Raw genomic sequence first — 19,409 nt, forward strand, 5'->3', positions numbered from 1 at the left:
CACCGCAACGGCTCAAGGCCTGTCCCAACAAAAACTCATGCGCATAAAAACCTTCTTTTTGAAAAATTCAAAATGACTCTGTGCAATGCAAAGAATGATAAACCAGATAATAGTAAAAAAACTACTGATCTTTTGCAGAGGATACTGTGTTTACTGCCTTTGCAATCTTTTCCTTCCTGTCTCCCTGAGCCAGGCCAGGCGCGTACAAGCGCCGGACCCACAAAACTTCACCTCTCACGTCAATTGCCTGGCTGGCCTGGAACTTCCTCTCCAACGTCTGAATTGACGTCGGAGGTGAAGGCTTGTGGGCCCGGCGCTTGTACGTGCCAGGCCAGGCTTGAGGAAGCAGGGAGAAATTGGTGTGGTGGCTTGGAGGGCGGCTTGGTGGGGCGGCAGGAAGAGAGAAAGAATCGGGGAAGTGGAGAAATCAGCGCGATGGCTGGGGGGCAGGGGGAGAGAGAAAGAAAGACAGAAATAAAGAGGGGGCAGGGGGAGAAAGATAGAAAGAGAGACAGAAAGAAAAAGGGAGGGGACAGAAAGAAATATTGGATGCACAGTCAGAAGGAAGTGCAACCAGAGACTCATGAAATCACCAGACAAAAAGGTAGGAAAAATGATTTTATTTTCATTTAGTGATCAAAATGTGTCCGTTTTGAGAAATGATATCTGCTGTCTACATTTTGCACTATGGCCTTTTCCTAAACCGCGATAATGGCTTATAGCATTGAGAGCTGCGAGGGGCATTCAGCGCAGCTCCCTGCGCTAAAAACCGTTATCACGGTTTAGTAAAAGGGGAGGAGGTATATTTGTCTATTTTTATATAGTTGTTACTGAGGTGACATTGCATATTTTAAAGTCGTCTGCCTTGACCTCTGAAAAAAAAACCCCGAATACAAATGATAATTAACATTTTCTCTGCGTACCGTGTGCTTTGTGTTTTTTAAAATTTTATTGTTGGTAGATCATTTTGACTTGGTCATTTTAAAAATAGCTCGCAAGCCTAGAAATTGTGGGCACCCCTGGGCTACATGTGCAAAACTGTCAGAGTCCTGGAAAGCCCCCCCATTCTTAATGATACCTTCAGTTTCTTTTCCATGGTGTCAAAAATTGTGTGCCCCTTTAAGGTCTACCTGGTTGTTCCCCCTCATTGATGAGAGTTACTAAGAAAGTATGAGATCTCTAAGTGCTCTTCACAGTGGCTGCACAACGACTTAGGTGGGAAAAGGACACAAGAGAAGTGTCAGATACACTGGGAGCAATTTTCAAACAGCCCACATAATTGTCAAGCATGCGGCTGCTTTTTGTACACACACTTTATGCTACGTTTCAAAGGAGGTAAGATTTCTAAACATTAGCATAAAATGTGCATGCTACAAGTGGCTACGTGATTTCAATGTGACCCTTTGTGTGAGTGGCTAAGAGACCAAATAGTGCAGAGATTTGTGAATAGTTGATGCATATCTGCTTTTTAAGTCTCCTGTCCTGAACACACCTCTGGGAATGCCTCCTTGTGCACTATGGAAAACTATTGCTATAATATTGTTTATTCTGGTGATTAGAATTTTCTCTCTCATCAAATGACACGACTCTTTTATTCCGCAGCTTAAATTACATCATTGGCTTCCAGTACAATTTTGTATTCAGCATAAGATTTGAACGCTTAACAGTCAAGCTCTGGAACTTGTTGCTGGAGGATGTGATAAAGAGTGGTTAACGTATCTGGGTTTGGACATGTTCCTGGAGGAAAAGTCCATAGTCTGCTATTGAGACAGACATGAGGAACGCTACTGCTTGCCCTGGGATTGGAAGCATGGAATATTGCTACTATCTGGGTTTTGGAATCTTGGTACTATCTGAGATTCCATCCAGTACTTGTGACCTGGGTTGGCCACTGTGGAAACAGGAGACTGGGCTACATGGACAATTGGTCTTATCTGAGACAATTATAGGACAGTCAAGATAATGTGACATCACTGATGAGGTTGGATCTTAGGCATTGGTGGAATGAGGCATTATGACATCACAATCTCAGCTCTGGAATATTGCAACTCTTTGGGTTTCTGCCAGGTACTGTGACCTGTATTGGCCACTGTGAGAACAGGATACTGGGCCACTGGTCTGACCCGGTATAGCTGTTCTTATGTGAGTCAAATATAGGACAGTCAAGCCATTGTGACATCACTGCTGAGGTGGCTCTTAGGCATTGGTGGAATGAAGCATTATGACATCACAATCTCAGCGTTTCTGCCAGGTACTTGGGACCTAGATTGGCCACTTTGGAAACAGGAAACTGGGCTTGAGGGACCTTCGGTCTGTCCCAGTATGGCAACTCTTATGTGAAGCCGTTGTGACATCACTGATGAGGTGGCTCTTAGGCATTGGTGGAATGAAGCATTATGACATCACAATCTCAGCTCTGGAATGTTGCTATTCTTTGGGTTTCAGCCTGGTACTTGTGACCTAGATTGGCCACTTTGGAAACAGGATACTGGGGCTAGATAGACCACTGGTCTGACCTAGTATGACTTTTCTTATGTTCAAAGTATTGTACAGTGACCCACCTTATCATCTTTCCTCTGCTATAATTTCACATTCTCTATATCAGTGGTCTCAAAGGCAAACCCTTTGCAGGGCCACCTTTTGGATTTGAAGGTACTTGGAGGGCCGCAGAAAAAAGAGTTGATGTCTTATTAAAGAAATGACAATTTTGCTTGAGGCAAAACTCTTCCTTTTTGCTAAGTCTTAATAATAATATTAAGACTTAGCCCAAGCCAAAATCATGAAAAATCGATTTTATCAACGTGGGTACCCCTATGAGGTAGTAAAAAGTGCTTACAAGAGAGCAAAATATGCTCATAGGGAATGGTTACTTCAAGACACAGCTAATGATATTAACTCTTTGGAGACGGTGGCTTTTGTCCAGGACTACTCCACTCTTGCCCACCGTATTTCTCAGGTTATTAAGAAACATTGGCATATCCCAAAATTGGCTATTCCTACCCTGGAAGATCATCCTTTATGCTCGTACAGGCATAGAAGAAATATTGGTGAATATTTAAATCATAACAAACTGCAGGAATATACTCCCTCGAGTTGTAGTAATCACTGCCCTTGTGGCCAATGCCAATGGTGCGTTTACACTATACCAGGCGAAATGTGGACTCACCCGATTACGGGGGAAGATTTTGTTACTAAACATAATACCACCTGCAATTCGGATAATGTCATATATGTGATCCAATGTCCTTGCCCCATGTTGTACGTGGGACATACTACTCGCCCCATTCGTGTCCGTTTAACAGAGCACAAATCACGTGTCCACACTCAAAATGAATCTTCTCCCTTAGTCCGTCATTGGATTACTTGTGGGCACACTTTAAAAGATCTTAAATGGCGAGTCTTAGATCGCATTGTAGTAGGGTGGGAGGGTGGCAATATTGTCAGAAGACTAAATCGTTGTGAGCTCCGATGGATGTTTAAATTAAATTCAATGTCTCCAAAGGGCTTAAATGCTCAAGCCGATTTGTAGGAAGTGTCAGTTCCCTTTAAAAACTTTTTAGGTAGTGTCAGCATTTTCCCCGGATATGTCGTCATAGGGGAGGGATTATTTAAAGCTTCAGAGTCAGTTAGCCGCTGCTCTTTTACGATACGGGTAGATGGTATGCTGTGCATTGTCAATTGCACTTCTATGTTCATTTTTCACGTTGTTCTTTCTTATTGCTTTTGCGTTTGTACTTTTTATTGAAACTCAATAAAACTTATTGAACTCAAAAAAAAAAAAAAATAACTTTGGGGGAAAGTTTTGAGATATTTTTCCTATTCCCATTTTCAGTCTTTTAATTATGCGCTTTGTTTGTGTTCTTCTTTGCTTTCAGTTCCCCATGTCGCCTTGACAAAGAACTCGAAATGCGTTGGCATTCGGGGAAACAGTTTGCAGCTGAATGCTAAGTTGAAAGGTAAGTACATTTAATATGAATAAGTTAAACAACTAAAGTTATAATATAAACACAAATAAATAATAAAAAAATTCTTAAAATAATATTTATATAACGAAAAAAAGTAAGGAGGAGGTACCACGGGGCAAATGAAGAATTTACCCATTCAAACTATGCTGTTTGGAGGGCTGTCTGATACCCCTAAGGACCTCTGTTAATCTCCCAGTGGATAACAATTAAGTACCTGTTGCGGCAATTGTACTGAATCTGTAGCTGAGTGTGTTTAATAATAATATTGTCATTTATAGCTAAAGAGACATAAGATCAACATACCCAGGGCCTCTATATGATGGTCACCTGCACATACCTCTTCCCTGTCAACCTCACCTTGAATCAACTTCTTTGGAATTCTCTTCCCTTGACTTTGCATATGGAACGTGAAATTGAAAGGCAATTAGGTGGTCAGTGGATAGTGGGGGGCCAGGGTACTTGTCCTGTCTTTCTCTAGCCTAGATTTTAAATGGACTTCCTTTCTTCTACACCAGTCTATTATGTTTCCTTAGCAAGTGTGAGATATCACGTTTCATAAACCATATTAAGGTAATTGCCAAAGAGTTTAGAGACTAACTGAAAGAGAGAAGAGCATAAATTGGTGCCCTAGAAAACACAAGAGCTACATGCCCTAGTTTGATTGATTAGAGCAGGGATGTCCAACCTTTTGAATTCCCTGGACCGCATTGGCCGAAAAAAATGTTTCTGGGGCCGCACAAACGCTGCAGCAAGACCGAGGAGGGAGCCAGCGAGACGGTAAACACCCGGGGGCAGCAGAGGAAAACACTGCATCGCCCTCGACCGGGGCCGCACAAAATACTTCACTGGGCCGCATGCAGCTTTAGCGCATGAAGAGGCGATCGGAGCATACCGCGAGTGATTTGCCTTCACTTGCCGGTGCTCCGGCTGCTCTCTCCTGCCTCTCCAGCTGCCCTCTCCTATCTTCCCCACTATAAACCATATGTTTTTCAAGATTTGTGGGGGTTCCTGGAACGAACCCCCCCCCCCCCGAATATCGGGGGAGTACTGTATTTAGATTTTAGCAATGCCGTTACACAGGCATCTAATAAATATACTGAGTGTCCTCGTGATGGGCCCCAAAGTGATAGACTGGGCCAAGAGCTGATTAACTGAAAGGTGACAGATGGTAGTGGTCAATGAAGATCGCTCTGGGGATAGGGATGTTACAAGTGTTCTTTTTAACATTTTTGCAAGCGATATTGCAGAAGGACTGTCAGGTAAGATTTGCCTCTTTGCTGATGATATCAAAATCTGTAATAGAGTAGACACCCCTGATGTGAAGAACATGAGGAAGGACCTTGCGAAGCTTGAAGAATGGGCTGGAATTTGGCAGCTAAGATTTAATGCTGAAATGCAAGGCCATACATTTCGGCTGCAAAAACTGAGGAAATGGTACAGGGGGTGAAGAAGTTTTGTGCATGAAAGAGGAGTGGGACTTGGGTGTGATAGTATGCGATGATCTTAAGGTGACCAAACAGGTTGAAAAGGTAACGGCAAAAGCTAGAAGGATGTTTGAGTGAATAGGGAAAGGAATAGCCAGTGGGAAAAAGGAGGTTTTCGTCATAAGACTTATGGGGGACAAAGATCTCAATATGTATACTTTGGAGGAAAGGCGGGAGGGGGGAATATGATAGAGGCATTTAAATACTTATGTGGCATAAATACACGAGACAAGTCTCTTAACTGAAAGGAAACTCTGGAATGATGGGGGCATAGGGTGAAGGTGAAAGAGAACAGATTCAGAAGTAACCTCAGAAAATACTTTTTCATGGAAAGGGTGGTGAATGCTTAGAATGGCCTTACACTGGAGATGATTGAGACAAAAAGTGTATCTGAATTCAAGAAATCTTGGGACAAGTATGTTGGGTCTCTAAGGATAGGAGGAGACGGTAGATGGCATGGTTAGGCAGACTAGATATGCCATATGGTCTTTATCTGCCTTCCCAGCTCAGATGCCACCTCTTTGCTTCCTTACACAAGTTCCCTCTACCCCATTAGGGCAGACGACTCCAGTTAAAGCACAGCTCTCTTCCATTAAGAAGCCATCAAGCAGCGTGCATGGTTTTCCATTCCAGAAGTGGCTGCCTGCACATTCTTCGGGTGTTCTAACTATTAAGGATGCTAACAATACTCTTTCCATTAAAGGTGAGAGATCAATATAAAAATACATCTGGGCTTTGGTAGCAGAGTATTTTTCATTCAGGAAAAAAAAAAAAAATAAATCTCAGCTTAAAAGCATTTATTGATTATGAAGCCTAAATATATTTTCTTCCTAATCTGGATGTCAGGTCAGCCTGTTTTTTGGTTTTAACCTTCTCTTCGAATTGTATTTGTCGACTGCCAAAATCACAGTCAGTGTCAGCTGACAGGGGAGAGCAATATATTTTAGATTTTTGTACTGATAATAATAATAATAACTTTATTCTTCTATACCGCCACAATCTTGCAACTTCTAGGCGGTTTACAGTAAGGAGAGCTGGATATACAGCGAAATACAATATGCAGATATATAGAGGAAATACAGAGAGCAGAGACCTTAAGAGGCAATAGTACAGAAATGCAATTTGCTGAGCAAAATATAAGATATACATTTTGGTAGGTAATTTCCGATAGGACCTGTTTGGAATAAATGGCAACGTAGAATTAAGACAAGATGAAGATAACATATTATATTTATAACAGTGCAGTAAATTTAGGTGGATTATGGAGGGGGAGAGGGGGGAGATCGGGTCAATTGTTTAGGTATTTCTGGAACAGGTATGTTTTTAGGCGTTTCTAAATTTTCCGTAAGTAGTGGGCGAGAGTAGTTGGTCTAGGTCTTTGCCCCATAGGGCTGCTTGGTGAGAGAGAAGGTGTTCATGGTGTTTTTTCATTTTGCAGCCTCTGACTGGAGGGGAAATGAGTTTTGAGTGTGTGTTTCTCTTGAGTTTGTTATTAGAAAATGAGAAAAGGTCCGTTATGTACTTGGGGGGTAAGGCCGTATAGTACTTTGTAGCAGAGGCAGGCAAATTTAAACCTTACTCGGGCTTCCATTGGTAGCCAATGCCGTTGACGATAGTAGGGTGTCACATGGTCGAATTTCTTCAGCCCGAAGATAAGTCTGACCGCAGCATTTTGCATTATTTGGAGACGTCTCATATTTTTTGATGAGATTGCTAGGTAGGCGATGTTGCAATAGTCAAGTTGACTCAGTATGAGGGATTGCACTAGGATTCTGAATGTTGACGTATCGAAGTATGATTTAATGGTTCTGAGCTTCCAGAGAATAAGAAAACCCTTTTTGAATAGGGAATCCACTTGTTCCTTCATTGTTAGGCATTGGTCTAGAATTATGCCTAATATCTTCATGGTGGGCTGGATAGGGTAGTTGAGTTGAGTGATGGACTCACTGAAGTGATTTTGCAGACTAGAAGCTCTGTGTGCTGTACAAAGGTAATTTTAAAGCATCTTCCCATGCAAATAGAAGCAATTTTGTGTGCAGATTATATAATGGGTAAAAAGAGATTATGTACCTACCTTGGTAAGCTCTTTTCCAGTAGATAGGTGAGACATTCTAGACAATAGGGTTATTTCCCCATAGCCGTGTGCTGCTGCAGATGGAATCCACTCTGGATTTTTCACTCTGCTTTTGTTGTACGTCACTGGGCTCTCTAGCTCCACCTTCAGTTCGTACCCAAGCACATAGAGCCACCCAACATATGTGAAGTAGAGACACCTGTAGCAACAGGCGTAAACAAATTGTTCTGTTTAAAAAGTATCTAAACAGTACCATTAATCGCCAATACAGGCTTAAAAGGAGCTCAGAAATGAATCCCCAATAAAATGAAACATATATACAAATTCTTCCTAGCCCTCAAGGGCTGACAGGCATCCAAGAATCAGCTCGGAGAAGCATAAACAGACTGAAAACTAAGCAGACGCAGGAAGGACAGGGCAGGAGTCTAGAATGTCACACCTATTTACTGGAAAAGAGCTTACCAGGGTAAGTACATAATCTCTTTTTCCAGTGCAATAGGTGAAACGTTTTAGACAGTAGGAACTAGTGCGGTCTGATTTCCAATTCGAATCGATTCACATCGGGTGAATCGATTCAAATCGATTCTTTTTTCCAAAAATCGGCCTCCTGATTCGGTGACTGAGTCACTGGCCAAGGATAACATGACCGATACCAATACAATTTGCTCTGAGCACCAAATTACCCAAAACAGGGACGAAATTACATTGAATTAAATATTATAACATGGGGAGAGCAGAGCAAACACTCCTGCAGGTACGAGGAAAGAGATGAAGGTGGAGCTAGAGAGCCCGGTGAAGTACAACTGAGGCAGAGTGAAAAATCCGGAGTGGATTCCTTCTGCAGCAGCACGCGGCTATGGGAAAATAACCCTATCGTCTAGAATTTTTCACCTATTACACTGGAAATGGTATTTCAAAAAGCTATTCACATTTTGAGATCCTCAGAATGCAAAGATTTCAAGAGGATGTGGTATGGATGGTTTGAGGAGGGTAAAAATTTATACACATAATCCCCATCTTACAATGGGCTGGAGAAATAAGGGCTAAAGGAAAAGATATCCAAGTTTATTTTCAAAGTTTATTTACAGTTTGATAGACCATCAGCAGGTATCTGGTTGGTTTACAATATTAAAATATGAGTTTAAAATATTTTAAAATAAAATGGGGTGTACGTCGACAGGACAAAGACAACGGGAAGAGGGGGTTGATACAGAAGGTGCTGAGGGAAGGGAGAGTTCAAAAAAGACATCGAAGTTAAAAAAAAAAAAGGTTAAAAGGATGGGGAGGGGAAGGAACAAGCGTGGAGGGGCGGTCACTTCTTAAAAGCGGTTCTTAATAAATGCAGAAAAGGGCTGGAGAAAGGTCTGACTTGTATTTTGGTAGGCGTCTTAGAATAGAAAGGTTTTATGTTTAATTTTGAATTTGTCAAGGCAGTTTTCAAGGAGAAGGTGTGACGGCATGGCGTTCCAGAGGGAAAAGCGGTTACAATCAAAGCGGTTTACAAACTATATACAGGCATTTATTTTTTATCTGGGGCAATTGGGGGGGGGGGTTAAAAGTGACTTGCCCCCAGTTACAAGGAGCTGTAGTGGTTCCTCTGGTTCTCAGACCACAGCACAACCATTAACCCCACAGTGACTCCTTGTGATCTTGGCCATGGACATATTTGCAAATGACTGCTCTCGCTGAATCTGCCAGCAAACGCCCAAGCCCTCCTGCACATCCTCATGTGCATTTTACAAGTAGCTCTGTGTTGCTCAAATAGAGGGGGAACCGAGAATAACCTGATCTGAACTCCTCAGCTTCAATAAACAAGCTTTTAGACACGTCACAGGCTGGCGTAGCCATTCTGCGTATACCTAGATTGGGTGGGAAAAGACCTACATTTGAAGGTAAATGCATTCTTGTAACACATAAGTATACAAATGAATGCTTGCTTGTTCTAACCCACATTTCTCATTTATTTCTCTTTCTTTTCCATAATCATTAATTTTCCCTATTCAATTTCTCTTCCTCTCCTGTTTTAATTTTTGATACAGTTTGTCATCGTTCCTTCGAATTCTCCATGTCTTTCTAAATACATATTTCCTTCACGCCAGGTGACGTGCCTAAAAGACTTCACTACCTCTATTCCATATTTTGTAGTCTTGTAAACTTTCCACTCCCTTTTCATAAGACACAAGTGTTTAAGATGAAAAAAGGTTGTAGGATCAGCCAGAATTTTAAATTCCATCCGTTAATATTTAAATTGTTGGAGCAAAGATGGATGTTATTTCTTCCCAAGTGGATTGATGGTCGCTTATGAACTCGTCCATTTTTATTCCTTGGCTCTTCTTGCTTTGAAACATCCCAGGAAGCTGACCTCCTCCATCTTTCCCTCCCCATCACTGAATCACCGTTTTCCTCCCTCTTTGCCAAAATGTGCCAGTCTGTATGAAATGTCACTTCTCTCAGTTAACGCCTTGATCGATGGGGGAATAGGAAGAAGGGTCTACGATGCTGTTGTCCTGTGTCCCCCCCAGCAGGAGACCAGCTAGCCCTGCTGGTGACAATCGAGTGAAATGTTTTGTTGAGATCAGGAAACACAAGTCAATAGTAATGCTGAAGCGCTGGGACCTTCTATGCACGGACTGCAGTTCCCAGGAGACGTGTTTGTGTGCGTGCATATGTGGAAAGAGGTAGGAAGCTGAGGGGAGGGGGCTGAATCAAATGGAAAAAACAAATGCCGAAATGTATCTGGACTGAAAAAAAAAAGGCTGCATGAGAGGTGATTACTAAACAAAACAAGGAGGAGACGAGGTCTCAGATAATCACTGCGATTAAACGTTCAGAAAGAACAGAGTACGGCTTGGAAAATGAGTGCTCCTGTTCTAGTTGAGTTGAATAAAGTAATCCTTAGCTGAATCAGACCCAAACCGTGCGCCCAGATTTCTCAGACGTTCACAAAGCACTATGAATCTTTTCTTTCTCCGTTACGCTTGTTTACTGAGATCCAGAAAAATCATACTGTACAAGGGGCTCGTTGTAAAATCTCTACCACATGCAAATATCGCAACACCTGCAGCACAACAGGCCAGGGATATCGGGAACCAACAGATCGTGTAGCCATCGAACCATGTGCATTCTCAGGTGGAAAAGGTCTCTCTGGTTTAAAACCTAGCAGCGTTGGCAACAACATTTCCAAGAACTTAAATGCCTCCTGCACTTCTGGATCCCCAGGATACACAGATTGTTTTGTCGTGCTTATAGCACCTTTGATAGTGGAGTACAGTGGAACCTTGGTTTACGAGCATAATTCGTTCCAGAAGCATGCTCGTAAACCAATTTACTCGTATATGAAAGTGAATTTCCCCATAGAAAGTAAGGGAAACTCGCTTGATTCGTTCCACTTCCCATTCCCCCCAGCCACTGGCGCTGCTCCACCCCACCCCACCACATCCCTAAAAGACCCCCCCACCCCCGAGACCACTAGTGCGCTTCCACATCTCCCCCCCCCCCCCGTGAACCGGCATGGCCCCCCCCGCCCGCGAACCAGCATCACCCCCCTCTCATGAATGCCTGCCTCCCCATGCGATTTGGCATCCCCCGCCCACCCAAACTGAAAGCTTAACCCCACCAATGTGGCACCGGCACGCAGCACCAACCCACAGGTGATGCCGGTGCCCGAAGATCGTGCCTCTCCTATGACTGGGCCTTGAGCATCTGCACATGCTCAAGGCCTTCTGGCTCTCGTTCTCTCCGAGAATCTCGGAGAGAGGCAGGAACCAGAAGGCCTTGAGCATGCGCAGATGCTCAAGGCCCAGTCAGAGAAGAGGCACAATCTTCGGGCACAGGCATCTCCTGTGGGTTGGTGATGCATGCAAATGCCGCATTGGGGGGGGGGGTAAGCTTTCAGTTTTGGGGGGAGAGGGTGGTTTATGAGTCACGATTTGCGAGAATGTTTTGCTCGTCTTGCAAAACACTCGCAAACCGAGGTTTGACTCTATTATTTTGCTTTATTGCAGAAAGAGGGGGCAGAGTCTTTAGGGGGTCACTAAGCCAAGATGTGACCGTACTATTTATTTATTTATTTATTTATTTAGATTTTTATCCCGTCCTCCCAATAGCTCAGAACGGTTTACAAATGAACATACACAGTGGGGAGTAACTAGACATATAAGTAGTACAACAGGTTTAGTGATTGGATTTATAGTTTTTGGAGAGAATTAAATACAGGGAGAGTAAGCAGAAAGAGAGAAGGGGGAAATACAGTAGTTTAGTTTAAGGAAAGTTATAAGCGTTTAGGTACAATTTGTTAGTGGATAGAGTAAGAGAGGGTCATACTGGAATTTCGGGAAGGAGATAGGAGAGTGGAGGGTGGGGCCTAAGGGGGGGAGAAGACAGAGGAGATCTTTAGTTGAAGAGGAGGGTCTTTACCGATTTACGGAATGTTAATAATGAGTTCTGTTGTCTAAGTTGGGGGGGGGAGTTGGTTCCAGAGGTGTGGAATGAAGTGGCTGTAGGATCGTTTGTGGGCAGTTTCTGGGAGCAGGGATCTTCCGGGGGGGGGGGGGGGGGTGCATAGGCGTATCTCTGACTTTGAGCGGAGGGTGCGAGTGGGGTTGTAGATGTGGGTAACTATAGGCCTATATCTTTATGAGGTTTTCAGCATTTAAATTTCAAGTTTATTAATAATTTGATATACCGACCATCACAAGTATCTGGTCGGTTTACAATAATAAAAGATTAAAAATTATAAAAAAGTTATAAATTAAAAAAAAGAAGAAAGAAAATAAAAAATCTAAATGAAAATAGGGGGGATGAGGTCGAAACAAAGACTTGAATACGAAGGGTATGAGACAAAAGGGAAGAAAAGGGAAGGGAGAGCTTTTAAATTACATTGTACAAATGAAAATAAAATGAGCGGAGGAGGGGAGGAGAAAACAAGAGGAGAAAATGGGGTATCGCTTCCTGGAAGCGTTTTTTATCTGGGGACTCCATTGGAATTTTGATAAGTGTCTTTAAAGAGGAATGTCTTAAGGAGTATTTTAAACTTGTTTAAGGAATTTTCAGAGCGAAGGTTCGATGGCATTGCATTCCAAAGGGAGGGCGCGACAAAAGAGACAATTGTATTTCTGGTATAGTATAAATCCTTGATTGACGGGGCTGTTAGTAAGTTCTGGTTAGTGGACCTGAGGTCCCTGGAAGGGGTATGTGGGATGAGATATTTATCAAGGAAGGCAGGCTGATGAGAAGTCTTGATCCTAAAGGCTAAGAGAAGAATTTTATAAGTTGTTCTATGAGAGACTGGTAACCAATGAGATGACTGAGTTTAATCGCTGTATTTTGAATTACCGTATTTTCACGCATATACCGCGCACCCGTGTAAAACACGCACACGAGTATAGTGCGCGGGAAACCTAAATTTATGTAAAGAAATTATTATATACCGCGCACACGTGTATACTGCGCATGCTGATCCATGAATTTAATTCTCCTTCTGCCGTCCCGACTCTCCTCTCGCCGCCCTGCCCTCTGCCCCGAGTCTCCTCTCGTCCCAACTCTCCTTTCGCCGCCCTGACCTGCTCCCAGCTCTGTAAGCATGCGCAGACCATCTACAGACAAAGAAGATGGTCTGAGCATGCTTGCCGCTCAGTTTTCTAACCACACTGGCCCCCCCACCCCTTGAAGTCCTGTCCCCCCTTGAAGTCCTGTCCCCCCCCGAAAGCCTGATGCCCCACCCCGAAGGACCGCTAGCCCCCCCAACCCGAAGGACCGCTTGCACCCCCACCCCGAAGGACCGCTCGCACCCCCCCGACGTCCGATTCATCCCCCAGCGCCCCCCCCTGCACGGAGAAGCTGCCTACCGTTGGTTCTCGATGCCAGTGAGCCCTGCTGTTTCCTCTGCCGGTGGTCCCGCCCCTTCTCTGAGCCCTGCGCTGCTTCCTCTGCCGGCAGTCCCGCCCTTTCTCTGATGTCAGAGGAGGGGGTGCTGGGGGATGAATCGGACGTCGGGGTGGGGGTGGGGCAGGGGGATGAATCGGACGTCGGGGAGGGGGGAACTATGTAAAAAAAATTTGTACAATGCGCTCACGCATATAACGCGCATGGTTATGCACGGTTTGTAAAATCGTGTATAATGTGCGCGTTATATGCGTGAAAATACGGTAGTTGTATTCAGCGAGTTTCTTTTTGGGTTACTCCATGATAGAGTGAGTTACAGTAATCTATATGTGAAATGATCAAAGAGTGAATTAGGATTTGAATAGGAGGTAGGTTCTAAAGCATCTATTGGTGCGTGGAGATCAGAGAGGGTTTGATCATCATCTGATAATTCGCGGACTTTTAGGAATGTTTTGGCAATTGCATCTGATCCTTTGGCTGTGTTGCCCATTGATGCAGAAAAGGCATTTGATAGAACAGAGGGGGATTATTTGTTCAGGGTGCTTAGATGTTTCAGGATGGAGGATGGTTCCGCTCTTATATACCGCTCCGTGTGGTAAAGTGTTTTACTTAGGGCAACCACTTAGCTCTATAGAAATGATTAATAATAGAAGTAGCAGCAGCCAAGCAAGGCTGTCCATTATCCCCCTTGTTATTCAATTTAGTGTTGGAGCCTTTAGCAAATGCTGTGAGAGAGGCGAGCAGCGGTGTGGGGGTGCAGGTGGGAGCAGCACAATGCAAGTTGTTGACATTTGCAGATGACTGGGTGTAGGATCATTGACTAGTTTGCTCGGTCTGATTGAGTTCTCTAGATCAGTGGTTCCCAACCCTATCCTGGAGGACCACCAGACCAATCGGGTTTTCAGGCTAGCCCTAATGAATAGGAATGAGAGAGATCTGCATATAATGGAGGTGCCAGGCATGCAAATCTGCTCCTTGCATATTCATTAGGGCTATCCTGAAAACCCGACTGGCCTGGTGGTCCTCCAGGAGAGGGTTGGGAACCACCGTTCTAGATTGTCGAGATATAAGGTTATCTGGGATAAGTCTGTGGTGATGTCCCTTAATGTGCCTATCCAGAGGAGGCATCTTGAGGAATATCCTTTGGTGTATAGCATTGTATTAGGAAGCAAACAAGGTCAACTAAAGGAATATTTCTACACCAACATACAGCCACCACCCTCTCAGCCATAGGTGAAAGTCGCTGACATACTGCCTTGATTTTTTACTAAGAATGATTTTGAAGCTGCACTGATTCCATTCTATGCAAAGAGATCTCATGCATACTCATTGTGGAAACCTTGAAAACTCAACTGGATTGTGGTTCTTGAGAACCATGGTTGCCCAACATGCCACCAGGCCGCCTCCATTTTATGTAGATTAAAGGGACCTTCAGATTCTACATTTCTATATTAACATAAGAAGAGAAGATACACGAGTCTGAGTCAGAGCTAAACAGGGTCTGGATTTCCCCGGACGTGTCCTCCTTTTCAAGGACATGTCCAGGGTTCCGGACGGCTTTTCAAAACCTGGCAGTTTGTCCAGGTTTTGAAAAGCTTCCTGTCAAAATTGCGTCGGGAACGGCATCCGCGCATGGGTAGATGCAACGCGGTGAGGTCATGCTCACGAGCCATCATTGCATCACGTCTGCACATGCACGGAGGCTGTCTGGGGCAGGGTGCAGACCTGGGTGTGGTCTGTGGGCATGGCCATGCGTCCAGACTTTCCTTCGGGAAAATATGGTAACCCTAGACCAGGGGTGCCCACACTTTTTGGGCTTGCGAGCTACTTTTAAAATGACCAAGTCAAAATGATCTACCAACAATAAAATTAAAAAAAAACACAAAGCCCACTGTACGCTGAGAAAATGTTAATTATCATTTATATTCCTGGGTTTTTTTCAAAGAGGTCTATGCAATGTCACCTCAGTAACAACCATACAAAAATAGACAAATATACCTCCCTCCCTTTTTACTAAACTGCGATAGCAGTTTTTAGCGCAGGGAGTTGCGCTGAATGCCCTGCGCTGCTCTCGACGCTCATAGGCTCCCTGCCCTTCCCCAAGCCACTGCCATCGGGGAACAGGCCCCCAAGCCACCGCTGCCCCAAGCTCTCCCTGCAGATTAGAAGCGTCGGGCCGACCAGCCTTCCTCTCCCCGACGTCAATTCTGCTGTCGGAGAGGAAGTTCCGGTCCAGCCAGGCAGCGATTGGCTGGCCAGGAACTTCCTCTCCGATGGCAGAAATGACGTCAGGGAGAGGAAGGCTGATCGGCCCGGTAGATCGCGAAGGCAACTTGAGTGTATCACGGAGCCCAGGATGGGCTCCTTCGTGATTTACCGGTCGATTGCGATCGACGTATTGGCCACCCCTGCTCTAGACCTAAAGGTCCATAAGCCCAGCACCCTGTCACTAATAGTGACTTTTCTGAGCTACCAGGAAGTACCTTACAGATCTCAAAGAATACAAATCCATTTCTTACAATCCCTACCCCCATCCCATAAGAAGCAGCATTTATGGACTTCTCTAGGAATTTGGACAAACTTTTCTATCTTGATTGCTAGATGAAAAAAAATGCTTCCACTAATTTTGTTTTGGAATGTCCTGATACAGTTCCCTTTTTATTTGTCCCGTGTCACTCACGATTTTGTAAATCTCTATCGTATCCCCTCTCAGGTCACAAAGTGCCAAGGGAGGATAATCCTGCTGAACAGTTAATATTTCGGGTTGGATGCTTGGTTTAGTTGGTTCCTAGTCCTCAGATATATTCACCAGACAAATACCTTGCATATGAAGCCCCAGCTACAAATATGGAAGCCTGTTCTCCTTCCCAAGTGTTTTCCTTACAACACAGGAGGTGAAAGCGTCTCATCAGGAAGGAGTGGGTTCAGGTGGTGTCTGGATGGCAATCTCGGCTTGGCCTGCACAACCCCATTCTGAACACTCAAGTGCTGTCTGCACAAAAAGGTCTGTTCTTTATCTGCAAAATTAGACTCTCTGCTTAACAAGATACAACCCCCCTCCCCCAATGTCTTCAAAGACACAAACTAAACAAGAAGCATGACTGACTGACAGACTGTGAACGAAGAGACGGGAGACTTTTAGAAAACACTATACTGAGACTACCTGCAGTAGCAATACCGAACCTGAAGCTCAAGAGCCACACCTAATCTTAACTAGAGATCAATTAAAATTAACAAAGAATCAAAGTTTCACGTTTAAAAGACAATGTTTATGACTGAGTCACAAGCAGGAAGGACACATATGAGGAAAGACTAAGGGCTAGAATCTAAATTCATTAACGCTCACCTTGTTGGGCGATCTGTGGCCGGGCGACCGATTTACAATGCGTCCTCATGCAAATTAAGAGGATCGGAGGCACATCCCACACCGACCACACGGACCATCTTCTTTCTGACTTTGCATCCAATATTTCTTCCCTTCTTTCTGCCTCCTGCATGCTTCCTCTCCTCCAGATCTCATTCCATTCCCCAACCAACATCTCTCTCTGTCCCTCCATGAGTCCAACATTTTCTTCCTGTCTCCCTGCCCCCTCCCCTTTCTTTCTCTTTTTCCCTGCCCTTCTTTCTTTCTGTCTTTCTTTCTCTCCCTGCCCCACCTTTCCTTCTGTCTTTCTTTCTTTCTCTTTTCCTGCCCTTCCTTACTTTCTGTCTTTCTTTCTCTCCCTGCCCCCCTTTATTTTTTTCTGTCTCCCTGCACCCCCCCTGAAGCCACCGGTGCCGATTTATCCCTGCTTCCCCAATGCCGCAAAAGCTAGGCCCGTGCAGCCACTGCACAAGCGCCGGGCCCACAAGCCTTTCCCCCCCTCCCCCAACACGTCAATCCAGGCTGGCCCAGAACTTCCTCTCCGACGTCAGAATTGATGTCGATGGTGGGGAGGCTTGTGGGCCTGGCGCTTGTGCATTGGCTGCACGGCTTTTGCGGGATCGGGGAGAACACAAAGGCAACGCGAGTCTATTGTGGAGCCCGGGATGGGCTCCGCGATCGACTCGTGTTGCACTTGCGGATCCTACTGGTCGATCACAATCGACCTTTTGGGCGCCCCTGATTTAAAGTATAGGAACATAAACTACATGCTGGTAATTACTATTAATACTATGAAATCTGGAAGGGTGGCTTAAACTGTATAGGAGAGACACTGACATAAAAATATATGGCATTAAACCAAAACTGATGTCAACCCTATTGACCCTGGAAGACTCTAAGAGCGGTCCTAAGCTTAGCACATGCTTTCCCATCCATTTGCAGGGGTCTGAGGAAGCAGCTGACGGGTCAAGCAGAAGCACTTTTCTGTAGCTCAGCTTGCAATTACAGTGCTTCAGTCGCAAAACTGGAACTGCTTAGGTCAGGCCTTTTGTGGACAGAGAGCTTAGGGATGGCTATAGGAAACTGGAAGGGGCCATTGATCTCCAGACCGAGCCCAGGAGAGATTCTTGCACAAATGTTTGTCTGCGAGAACATTTCTACTTGTCAATGAGTGTCAATAAAGCACAAAAAGAGCATCTCTTCGGGGACATCTTTTTTTGCCAGTGTCTCTTGGCCTTTTCCTAAACTCACTTTAAAATGGACATGCTTATATATCTGAAGAACATAAGAATTGCCGCTGCTGGGTAAGACCAATGGTCCATCGTGCCCAGCAGCCCGCTCACGCGGCGGACCTCTGGTCAAAGACCAGTGCCCTAACTAAGACTAGCCCTACCTGCGTACGTTCTGGTTCAGCATGAACTTGTCCAACTTTGTCTTGAATCCCTGGAGGGTGTTTTCACCTATAACAGATTCCAGAATAGCGTTCCAGTTTTCTACTACTCTCTGGGTAAAAAAGAACTTCCTTACGTTTGTATGGAATCTATCCCCTTTCAATTTTAGAGAGTGCCCTCTCATTCTCCCTACCTTGGAGAGGGTGAACAACCTGTCCTTATCTACTAAGTCTATCCCCTTCAGTACCTTGAATGTTTCGATCATGTCCCCTCTCTATCTCCTCTGTTTGAGGAAGAAGAGGCCCAGTTTCTGTAATCTTTCATTGTACTGCAGCTCCTCCAACCCCTTAACCATCCTAGTCCCTCTTCTCTGGACCATTTCGAGTAGTACCATGTCCTTCTTCATGTATGGCAACCAGTGCTGGACGCAGTACTCCAGATGAGGGTGCACCATGGCCCGGTACAGCGGCATGATAACCTTCTACAATCTGGTCGAGATCCCCTTCTTTATCATTGCTAGCATTCTGTTCGCCCTTTTCGATGCTGCCGCACATTGCGTGGACGGCTTCATCGATTTGTCGATCAGAACTCCCAAGTCTCTTTCCTGGGAGATCTCTCCAAGTATCCTGTATTCGTGCAAGAGATTTTTGTTACCGACATGCATCACTTTACACTTGTCCTCGTTGAACTTCATCTGCCATGTTGATGCCCATTCCTCGAGCCTGATTATGTCACATTGCAGATCTTCGCAATCCCCCTGTGTCTTCACTACTCTGAATAACTTTGTATCGTCCGCAAATTTAATAACCTTGTTTGTTGTACCTATGTCCAGATCGTTTGTAAAGATGTTGAAGAGCACTGGTCCAAGCACCGAGCCCTGCTGCACCCCACTGGTGACGCTCTTCCAGTCTGAGTATTGTCCATTTACCCCCCACTCTCCATTTCCTATGCTCCAACCAGTTTTTAATCCATGGGAGTATTTCATCCTCGATTCCATGGCTCGCAATTTTCTGAAGTAGTGGTTCATGCGGAACCTTGTCGAGCGCCTTCTGAAAGTCCAGATATACAATGTCGACCGGGTCACCCTTGTCTATCTGCCTGTTTACTCCCTCGAAGAAGTGCAGCAAGTTTGTCAAACAAGATCTTCCTTTGCTGAAACTGTGCTGGCTGGTCCTGTTTTCTGCAAAGCCTTTTGGAACAAACATGGCAGAGTGTACATACTTATGATGAATTCTCTTTTTATGTACT

The 19,409-nt window shown here is 44.6% G+C and overlaps 1 protein-coding gene across 2 annotated transcripts in view; it reads right to left on the reverse strand.

Moving 5' to 3' along the window:
• Nucleotides 1–19,409, reverse strand: part of RBM19 (RNA binding motif protein 19) — a 285,015-nt gene that overhangs the window by 6,433 nt on the left and 259,173 nt on the right. The gene's annotated exons all lie outside the window — the stretch shown is intronic.

Source organism: Geotrypetes seraphini, chromosome 8 (genome assembly GCF_902459505.1).
Source record: "Geotrypetes seraphini chromosome 8, aGeoSer1.1, whole genome shotgun sequence".
Classification (NCBI taxonomy): Eukaryota; Metazoa; Chordata; class Amphibia; order Gymnophiona; family Dermophiidae; genus Geotrypetes; species Geotrypetes seraphini.